The sequence below is a fragment of the Neofelis nebulosa genome, chromosome X (genome assembly GCF_028018385.1).
Source record: "Neofelis nebulosa isolate mNeoNeb1 chromosome X, mNeoNeb1.pri, whole genome shotgun sequence".
Taxonomy (NCBI): domain Eukaryota; kingdom Metazoa; phylum Chordata; class Mammalia; order Carnivora; family Felidae; genus Neofelis; species Neofelis nebulosa.
In genome coordinates this window covers 1,959,405-1,970,685 of record NC_080800.1, presented here as the reverse complement: position 1 = coordinate 1,970,685, position 11,281 = coordinate 1,959,405, and the positions used below count along the sequence as shown (strand labels likewise).

The window sequence follows — 11,281 nt, the reverse complement described above, 5'->3', positions numbered from 1 at the left end:
GAAAGGCATCCTGGGAAACTCTGCCCCGTCCATCACTCGGTCCTGAGACAGCCTTGCTGCCAGGACCATCCCGACAGATCAATGCTACCCGCTCCCTTCACTGAAGATACGGGGGCCACAGAATGAACTCCTGAGATGTCTGCTGGGAGCTCCCAAGAGCAAATGCATATTGACAAGTTTATCCTTGCATGCCTGAAGTCCTTCGGTCCCCTAACCACCCGTCCCCTAACTTGCACTTTAGGCCAGGTTATCCTTTCCTCTGTCATCCAGTCTTGCCCCATGAGCTTCATGCTCTTGGTGATTTAGCAAAATAAAGTTTAAGGGGAAAAGCAAAACGTCTTCCATTCCTGCCAAGTCCTCTCTCTCTCTGTCTCATTTCATTTGGCTTCTCTTTGACCTTCTGTGTCCTCTTCTGTTCTCTCACAAAGCTAATGCAATACTAATGACATGTGGGTCCTAGCTGGCTTTGAGTGGAGAGTTGGGCAATCAATGCAGGAGAATTTCATATGAAATTGAATCGCCTATGTAGAGAATCCCTGATTTACATGGATCCCAAAACTCCAGTGTACTTGGCTGGCACATAGCAATGTGTTTAATTTTCATATCTATCTATCTAGGTATGTATGTATGTATGTACATATGTATCTACCTGTCTATTATCTAGCTATTACCTATCCATCCATGTATCCATGTATCCATCTATTATCTATCATCCATTCATCTATCTAATCTATTATCTATGTATCTAGGTATCTATCTATCTATCATCTATCTATCATCCATCCATCCATCCAATGTATGTATCTATCTATGTATCTACCTGTGTATCTATCTATCTATCCATCTATCTCTCCATTTATTATCTATCACGTATCCATCCATCAATCCATCTACTATCTATCTATCTATCATATGTCCAATCCATATACCTATCTATCCATCTATCTCTTCCTCTATTATCTATCACCCATCCATCCAGCCATCCATCTATTATCTATCATCTATCTATCTATCTATCTATCTCCTGTCTATCCATCCATTCATCATCTACCTATTCATCCATATATTATCTATCTATCTATCTATCTATCTACCTATCTATAGATATATGTATCTATTGCCCATCCATCCATCCATCCATCCATCCATCTATCCATCTATTGTCAATCACCTATCCATCTATTATCTATCTATCTATCTATCTATCTATCTATCTATCATCTAGCCACCCAATCATCCATCCATCCATCCATCCATCATCCTACCTACTTATCCATCTGTCTACCCACCTACCCCCATGGATTAACATGGTGAGGTTATCCCCTCACCTAGGTTCCAAGATCCTTATTACTTTCCCCTCACAAAATGACCACACCGTCCCAAACCACCCCCATAGTCTGACCTTAGATTATCACCCAATTTTATTTTTTCTTATGAGCCAGTCCAAGCCATCAGTTGGGTTAAAGCAAGTGGGACCAATATTCCCACACCATGTCACATCTATTCTCGGTGACAAGTTTTCAGTTTTTATCCAGTCTTCTTGACTGCAGAAGTCATTACGTTTATTTTGTTCTCTCTTTTTTGGGAGAGGTGGAGATTATGCTGCCCCAGAATGTGGGTGAGGTCATCGCATCCTGGAAAAACAAAAGTAGACAAGCAGTGATGACATACCTATGGGACTCTTGTACTAAGAACAATAATCATTACGGTTGGCATTATTGTAATTTTCAATGCTATGGAAGAAGATCCAATCTATCAGAAGCCAGTGGCTGTTGCTTCACTCGCTTCTCAAGAATCTATCCTGGCTAGAGTCATGCAGCTGTCGTATGAATCTTTCCAGCTCATTCCGAAAGGATGGACCAATGGGGAGACATAGGCAGATGTATAAAGATGTATAAAGATCTTTCTCTGTCCTCTCTCTAGCGCAGAACCCTGAGATTATTTAAAATCCTCAGAAAGTCTGGTCCAGTTGCCAACACCGATGGCTAATTCACCACCGTGTCCTCAAATTGGCTTTCCCTCCTTCTCCGCGTCACCCTCCCCCCACTTCCTGAAGTTTGTTCCTGGCTCTCTGTCCTCAAGTAAATGACTTGCACAGAAGCCTTGGCCTCCGGCTCTGCTCTCAGTGGTCCTCTGACGATTTTGTGCCTACAGACTAAACTCTGGGGGTAACAAACATAATCAAATGAATGCACTGACTTCTCTGAAAGGAAATCAGTTGTGTTTTTCTCACACTGACAAAATGAACCTCATTTTATTTTAAGACTATGAACTTTTTGGCAATCTGTGTTTTTAAAAATTTTTTTTAACGTTTATTTTTAAAAGAGAGACAGAATGTGAGTGGGGAATGGGCAGAGTGAGAGTGAGACACAGAATCCGAAGCAGGCTCCAGGCTCTGAGCTGTCAGCACAGAGCCCGACGTGGGGCTCAAACCCACAAACTGTGAGATCATGACATGAGCCAAAGTCAGACGCTTAACTGACTGAGCCACCCAGGCGCCCGGCAATCTGGTTTTTAATGACTCCCACATGTATGTCATTGAAAGAAAAGTGTGCCTCAATGTATCCCCCTGAAGCATTTGAAATCAGAGAAAAAAAGGAACATATAAACTAGACAGAAAGGTACACCCCTCCACCCCCTATACACAGGGTTAATATCTAGAATATGCAAAGGATGTCTATTAAAACAGAGAAGAAATCTAACAGAAGATGGGGCAATGTATGGAGATAAATGGTTCTTATTTTTTGTTTATTTATTTGTTTTGGTGGGGGAGGGGCAGAGAGAGAGAATCCCAAGCTCCAACCCACAAACTGTGAGACCATGAGCTGAGCCAAAATCAACAGGTGGATGCGTAACCAATGGAGCCACCCAGGCACCCCCAAAAAATGGTTCTTAGAAGAGAAACTCAAACAGTTTGAATGAAAGGAATATGTTCCCTTTCATGGCACTGGAGAATGAAGGCAGCAGATGAGATTCAGGTTGCCAGGCAGGTGAGGAGATTGGGGGTGGGGGGGCACGTGGGTGGCTCAGTCAGTTAGGAGTTCCACTTCGGCTCAGGCCATGATCTCGTGGTGTATGGGTCTGAACCCTGCGTTAGGCTCTGTGCTGACGGCTCGGAGCCTGGAGCCCGCTTCAGGTTCTGTGTCTTTCTTGGCCCCTCCCCTGCTCGTGCTCTGTCTCTATGTCTCAAGAATAAACAAACATTAAAAAAAAAATTTAAGAAAATAAGGAGATGGTCCTGGCTTATCCAGGGGGGCCCAATGCAACCGAAAGAGGTCACAGGTTTGACCCAACATTGGTGGCTCCGAAGATGGGAGAAGGAGCCATGAGCCAAGATGGGCAGGCAGCCCATGGGGTCACTCTACACTTCCTCTCTCACCTTCCAGGCACTCTTACTTCCTCCACATTCTTATTTCTTGTATTTTCTTATTTCTTGGATGGTAACACAGCCGCGTGTCCCTGACACAGGAGACGGACAAAACCTGTTCTGGTCTATCCCGTGGGTGACAGGAGATATGGTGCAATCCTGGTTGGCTTAAAACAGCAGTCCTCAAACTGGGCACCGAACCCGTTTCAGTTAGAAAGGTGTCCCTTGATTCCCATCAAACGTTCGCAGACAAACCTACATGCTATTCATCCGTGACCTTGACACATTGAGAGATGGTGTGTAAATAGTTTGCAGACTTCTGCCCATACGGAGGCAAACATAAACTTTGCCTGCTCTTGTCCCCGTGATATTTCTTTGTAGAATTATTCCAGGGCCTTGTGCCAGTTGCAAAATGCTCACTTGGCAAATGCATCCTCTCTCCCTCACGTGGTTCTACAGAAAAGGCACAGCGTGGTTCTTACATATTCCTCAGCTGCTCCCGAGTCTTGTAATGGTGTAGGACCCTGGGCGGAGAGGCTGGAGACCCGCATTTAGCCCCAGTCTTTCGTTTCGACTGCCTGACCGTCGTGGGGGGGTCCCATGATTTTCTAGGTGGCTTCTGGAAAATGGAACAGCATGCATTCCTGAGGCCGGCATTGCACAGAAAACTAGTCCCTGTTCCCCCTTCAGAGTGAACCGGCAAATACGACGTACCCACTAACTTTTCCTTCATTACGTTCCATTTCCATTACGAGTCTCTTGGACGACTTAGACTCTGCCAGGGCCCTTCATGCCTGAACGCACAGCCAGAAAACTGGGTTGGCTTCGAATAAAAGAATATTACATTATTTTGTTGTTGTTCCCGTAAAGCACGGTGTATATGCTTTATTTCAGACACGTGAATGGATGGTCTCTATCCGCCGATGGGGAGAACCAACCGTCTTCCCTACCTGGGTCCACCTGGATGGATACCCATGAACCCCGAATGCTTCCTTGTAAAAGGCTGTAGACGAGCAAAGCCTGTCATGAGGTGTCTCAACCACAACATGCACAGACACGTATTTATTCTAAAGAAAATAATACACAGGAAGCACAGGGATGCCCAGTGATATCTGTTAACTCAGTCATTCCTGAGTTAAGCCCATGAGCTGTGATTTCTGTCACATGGGAGTTTTTAACAACCAGAGCTAGACAAAGGCTCAGGTCACTTGGCTTCTGGAGTCGCACACGCTTTCCCCGCATCAAGGTCACGCTGCCATTACACCAACAGCGTCCTTACCTGCGATTAATTTCGCCGCGTAGATGATATATACAGGCTATTGTTTCCGTATGTGGGGAGCATGTGTATCGTATCTGTGTTCCTTCAAAAAAGAAAAAAAAAAAAAGAAGGTCTCATTTTCCAGGTGTTGAATAGGTGGTTTCGCCCCAGGGTGGAGGTTTATGTAGGAACACGTTACTTGCTTTTTCCTTGCTTCACGGTCCTGAAATGTTTAGTCTCCTCTGGAAACTTACACAACCTCACGGCTTGGCGCGTGTCATGTAAGGATCCAGGATCAGTGCGGCTCAGTAAACAAAAGCAGCCCCTCCTTCCTGCTCCCTCGGGCCGTGCGGGGAGGTGGGAGGTGGCTCATCAGAACACGGGTCTCATCCGTTAAGATCCTCGTCTGTGTGCACTCAGCCCTTTCGTGTCAGGCTGGCGGTCCCAGGGGCTCAGATTGTGCTGTTCGGTGCATGTGTTTCTCTGGGCGCCCGGGTGGCTCAGTCGGTTAAGCCTTTGGCCCAGGTCATGATCTCACGGTTCGTGAGTTCCAGCCCCGCGTCGGGCTGTGTGCTGACAGCTCGGAGCCTGAAGCCTGCTTGGGATTTTGTGTCTCCCTCTCTCTCTGTCCCTCCCCTGCTCATGCTCTGTCTCTCTCTCTCTCTCTGTCTCTCTGTCTCCAAAATAAATATTCAAAAAAAGAAAGCTTTTTTTTTTTTAAATTTTATTTTAGAGACAGAGAGGCAGATGGAGAGAGAGAGAGAGAGAATCCCAAGGAGGCTGGAAAGACCCTGCCCCACGTGCCATATTTGCTCTCCCACGGTCACCAAAAGAGGTCACAGGTTTGACCCAACATTGGTGGCTCGGAAGACAGGAGAAGGAGCCATGAGCCAAGATGGGCAGGCAGCCCCAGGGGGTCACTCTGTATAGTTGGAAGGGATGGACCGTCTCTGTGCCGGCCAATCGCAGCCAGCCATCGAAGGATTGCAGAAGCCTGGCCGATCCCACGGGAAGGCCCTTGTTCCAAGGAGGAAAAGAAAGAAGAAGGGCTCCAGGCCAACGAAGAAAAACGCATCCAGCCACATCAGTTTACAGTAAATCAGGAGCCGACATGTTCAACCAGAAAACACGACATGGTTCTATTCCCTAAATTGCAATATTTCTATTATTAGTTGAAAAACATGACATTTTAAGGTTGTTATAACGTTGCTTATTACCTCTATTGTCATTGTAATGCAACATACTTAACCCTCGGATAGAGCGGACGGCTACTGTGCAGGGGTGAATGGTGTCCCCTCAAAATGTAACACAGAATGTTCCTTATTTGTAAATAGGGTCACTGCAGATGAAATGAGTCAATATGAGTTCATCCGGGATCAGGGTGACCCTAAATCCAATGACAGGTGCCATTGTAACACACAGAAGAGGGACACACATGCAGAGGAGAAGCCATGTGAAGGCAGAGGCAGAGATGGGAGGGACACAGCCACGAGCCCAGGGGCACCTGGAGCTCCAGAAGCTGGAAGAGGCAGGAAGGACCGTCCCCTGGAGCCTCTGCAGGGAGCACAGCTCTGTCCCATGTGGATCTCAGCAGCCCTGCCTGGATCTCAGTGGTCCTGCCCCTCCAGGATCTCAGCTGCCCTGCCCTGCCTGGATCTCAGCAGACCTGCCCCTCCGGAATCTCAGCGGCCCTCCCCTGCCTGGATCTCAGCAGCCCTGACCTCCTATATCTCAGGGGCCCTGCCCTCCCTGGATCCCAGTGGCCCTGCCCTGCCTGGATCTCAGCTGCCCTGCCCTGCCTGGATCTCAGTGGCCTGCCCTACCTGGATCTCAGTGGACCTACCCCTCCGGAATCTCAGCGGCCCTCCCCTGCCTGGATCTCAGCAGCCCTGCCCTGCCTGGATCTCAGCAGCCCTGACCTCCTGGATCTCAGGGGCCCTGCCCTGCCTGGATCTCAGGGGCCCTGCCCTGCCTGGATCTCAGGGGCCCTGCCCTGCCTGGATCTCAGTGGTCCTCTCCCTCCTGGATCTCAGGGGCCCTGCCCTGTCTGGATCTCGCTGGTCCTATTCGTCCTGGATCTCAGCAACCCTGCCCCCCCCTGGATCTCAGCGGCTCTTCCCTGCCTGGATCTCAGCGGCTCTTCCCTGCCTGGATCTCAGTGGCCCTGCCCCACCTGGATCTCAGCGGCCTTGCCCTGCCTGGATCTCAGTGGCCCTGCCCCTCCTGGATCTCAGGGGCCCTGCCCTGCCTGGATCTCAGGGGCCCTGCCCTGCCTGGATCTCAATGGCCCTGCCCTGCCTGGATCTCAGCGGCCCTGCCCTGCCTGGATCTCAGTGGCCCTGCCCCTCCTGGATCTCAGCGGCCTTGCCCTGCCTGGATCTCAGTGGCCCTGCCCCTCCTGGATCTCAGGGGCCCTGCCCTGCCTGGATCTCAGGGGCCCTGCCCTGCCTGGATCTCAATGGCCCTGCCCTGCCTGGATCTCAGGGGCCCTGCCCTGCCTGGATCTCAGTAGTCCTGCCCTCCTGGATCTCAGGGGCCCTGCCCTGCCTGGATCTCAGGGGCCCTGCCCTGCCTGGATCTCAGTGGCCCTGCCCTGCCTGGATCTCAGCGGCCCTGCCCTGCCTGGATCTCAGCAGCCCTGCCTGGATCTCAGACTTCTGATGTTCAGAGTTGGGAGAGGACCCATTCCTGTAGTTTTCAGACCCCTGGTTTTTGGTACTAATTTGTTAAGGCAGCCCCAGGAAACTCTTGCAGGAGGTATCCGAGTTTGAAGCCTAATTAGAAATGGTTACCACACGGCACAGTTTATGTTTCAGTTAAATCTTTTCTTAGCCTTTTTTTTTCCCTTTGTAAGAATTCAGTGTCTTGTGTGGGCGTGTCATTTTCTCCTCCAGAGATTTATATAATCATTTGAGTCATGTATTTCCCCAGTTTATTCATAAATGACTTGTATTTACATCTTTTAACACCACATTCCAAGGCATGTGGATAATTTCTTTGGATTTCATTTGGGTGTTTTGTTTTGCTTGGGTTTTGCTTTGCTTTGTTTCATTTCGTTGTTTCCGGATGTTTAAGACAAACACACACCTGCCTTTATACCAACGGGGGAAATCAGCACATTTCTATTCCCTGACGTGCAGGGTAGGGCCACTGTGCACAAGGATTCCTTCCTACTTGTAGGATTCAGAATGGCCTAAACTGTGTCCAGAAGGCATCTTGTGTCCATCAATGAGGTTACACAACCTACTTTGCAAAAGGAATCCCCAGGGAAATGTCCTTAGGGGACCCGCTGAAGGGCTGGGTCTCAGCAGCCTTCAGCCTCAGAAGGAGCTTTTTAATGACATTCCTTCATTCTGGCGTCTGGGCCAGCTTCCCCCGGAAATACCCTAGAAGCTACTGGGTTTGCATTCCTAGAGACAGCTCGCATGGCCAAAATGGGTCGTCCAAAAAAAAAAAAAATGCTTTTTTAAAAAGTCTTTACAACACTTTGTAGAACTTTGAATATTCATCGTCTGTAGGACCCCTTTCTCCAGTGAATATTTTCACGTTGAGGTCGAGACCTTGTGCGGTTTTCATTTTGCAAAGGGACAAAGGGCTTGGTGTTTACCAAAGTGCCATCCAGCGCAGAGGCCTTGGAGGCCATGCTCTGGAATGCGCAGACGCCCCCTCGCCTGCCCCCCCCCCTCGTCTGCCTGTCACTGGCCTGCGTGGTGGGGACGGAGGACAGGCTGATAATTCCCTGACCTCATCCCCCTGCGGTGGTTTTCCACCCGGCAGCATTTGGGGACCCAGCGTGAAGGACCATGTGCCCATGACCTTCGTTGTTCAAGGGGCTTCTGCTCACCTAACGGGCGGCGAGGGGTCAACACCCTTCCTGTTGCCCAGAATCCCTTCTAGACACGCGTCATGGGGAGCGGAGTCCCCACCACGGGCCCGACTGACTTCCCAGCTGCACACGATGCGTTTTCTGCACGTCGCTGCCCTACTGGCTGAGCAGAGTCTTCCCCAGCCTCGTGGGCAGAGACACTAACTCGACTGTGCTCGGGAGATCTGCCCTGAGCCTCTGATGTCTTTTCCCCTTTAAATTATGCTGCCGAGAAAATCTGGAAGCGTTTTCGTCCAGGCAATGGAACAGGAGAGTTCCGAGCGCGCGGTGTGTGAACAAACAAAGGAAACAAGCCTCCTCACTCCCAGCTACGCGAGGAGACGTTTCCTGTGTAGGCTCTTTTCTCTGTCTCCTGGTCATGGGACAGGATTCAGGGTCAGTCCTTCCCGGGGTGATGGAGCCTGACAGCAGCCAGCCAGGGCAGTCATGTGACTCAGAAGTGAGGTTTAAAATCCCTGTCAAGCAAAGAGCCACGTCACTCCTTGCTCATGCACGGCCCCGCTTGGAATATTAAACTTTCCCATTCAAAAGCCACAGCCTGTCCGTCCCTGCAGCCAGAAACAGCCCATCCGTCCCTGCAGGGATCCTGCCTTGATTAGGGGGAAGGGCTGGGGGAAGGGACACAAAAGACACAAGAACGCAGTAAAAATAAATGACGGTCGGTTCACCGGATCATCTGCATTAAGGACAGATACCCTACTGCCTCGCACAGCACTGACAAGGGGGCATCACTGTCCTTATTTCACATTTGGAAAAGCTGATGTTAGGAAGGCCGAATAGCATATTCCAGGCCACCCAGCCAGGAAACCAGGAGGAGGGAGTGGCTTCAGCCCCGCTGTGTGACTCAGTTACCGACGGCTGGGACGTCTGTACCCTTCTAACAAGACGGGTCCTAAGGTTCTCACAATAATTCAGATCACACACACTGATGGTGGGTCCCCCACAGGAGAGGACTGTAGGGAGCCTCTGAGCCATGAGCTTGTCTTATCCCTGTGTCCTTAAAAGAACAGTTAGGTCAAGGGCAGGAGTTGGAGGCTGGGGACTGACCCGGCAAAGCCATTAGATCAAAGATCACGATGCCTGTGGCTCTGGCTTCCAGAACGAGCCCTCTCCGTGGCTCACAGATGGCTACCTTCTTGCCGAGACCTCCCATGGTCGACAGAGACATCGCGACGTCTGATCTCTACTCACAAGGGCATGAGTCCCTTCCTCATCACCTCCCAGAGGCCTCACCTCCTGATACAAACCCCATGGAGGGGATTGGCTTCTGCGTAGGGCATTCGAGGGGACACCACCCAGTCCACAGCATAGCTATTGTCAAAATTCTGGTTGAAATGGGGACAAGGAAAACACTAGGTACACCATGCATCCATCCAGACACATGCCGTTTGGTCAGTAGCATGAATCCCATGGACCCCCGGCAATATGGACGTCAATATCATTCCTTTGCCCCAAGTGCATTCGAAGGAGCTAGTGTTCCCTTTCCTCCCCACCCTCCACGTGGTAGAACGGCGATCAAACACGTGACTTTAACTCAACCGACATGCGTTTCTACCTCTGGTGGATTCAAGGAACTTTGCTGGCACCGGGGGTCATTCCACAATGCCTAAAACACGGTTCCAACCCATGGACTCAACCCCCGGCGAAGCAAACCAAAGCTGCCAAAGTGAGTGTCCAAACAAAAGGATTGAACTCATCAAAGCACTGATTTCTTTTTTTCGTGGCACAGTCATTGAGAACCGTAATGCCATATGCAAGGATTTGTTGTGTAAGTTGCAGACTGACCTTTTCGATCTACACGTTCCTTGGCAGAATTGAACCTCGTTCGCTCATTCATTCAGTTCACCCATCACTGGCAAGAGAAGGCACGATCTCTACCATTTCTTCAAAACAGCAGCTGCAAGGGGGTGGGGACAGTCTGGGAAGAGCTTGCCACGTCGAATGTCACCTTCGGGCACCTTGGCAACCTTCCCAGCTTGGGTGACCCACTGGGCATTGAGAAAACAAGGGACTGGTGCAGGAAGAGGCTGGCAGGAGGCCCAGAAGGCTGGAAATGAGCGTCCCTCCCAAGGCAGCCGGAGAGGTGGGTATAAAGCCCCATCCACTGGGCCCAACCAATCTTAGGAGCCAGGATCCACCAGACTGGGCGACCGGGTGACTGTGAGGTCCCCCCAGACAGGCACACGGGCAGAATGATGTGAGTTTCCAGTTCAGCTCAGTAGACGATGGCAATGCCATTAACAAACATGAGAAGATGTTGTGGGGACAAGATTTTTACAAATTCATAGAACGAGTCCCACCAAATAGGTCTGCACTTACTACTGAAAAGTAAAGCTATAGAGGAAGTGAATCAAGCCACTTGTGAACCAGCGTCTACTGATGACCTACCTTGTGGATACCACCGTGGACAAGGGACGCAGAGGAACCCACGGACACTGTGTTTCTTGGGAGAAACCGAGGCAGCCCGGACTCCAGGCATCAGAAGCAACTGAGCGCCGGGCTCCTTTGCGGCCACGACCTAAGACTCCCCGTCTCATGGGCGGCCTTGCAAAGGCTCTATCAGGACCTCTGGAATGTTCTTTTCCTGAATCTTGGCCTTTGGACACCTAGTTTTTTTCTCTCTTCACAGAAGCTCTGTCCTTTCTTCCAGGGGCTGGCGGGGGGGGGGGGGGGTGTCTCTGCGCGGAATCTCCTCACCTGATCCCTTCCTAACTTTGTAGGGCCCTCATTCCTTCTGGAAGCTGGGTGCCCTTCTCCTGCGTCCCCATCT

The 11,281-nt window shown here is 50.2% G+C and overlaps 1 long non-coding RNA gene across 1 annotated transcript; it reads right to left on the bottom strand.

Moving 5' to 3' along the window:
• Positions 1-10,178: 10,178 nt before the first annotated feature.
• Positions 10,179-11,162, bottom strand: LOC131503149 (uncharacterized). Its single transcript, XR_009257340.1, has 2 exons — positions 10,900-11,162; positions 10,179-10,363 (listed from the first exon to the last, which is right to left on the bottom strand). It is a non-coding gene; the product is annotated as an uncharacterized LOC131503149 (long non-coding RNA).
• Between the last annotated feature and the right edge of the window lie 119 nt (positions 11,163-11,281).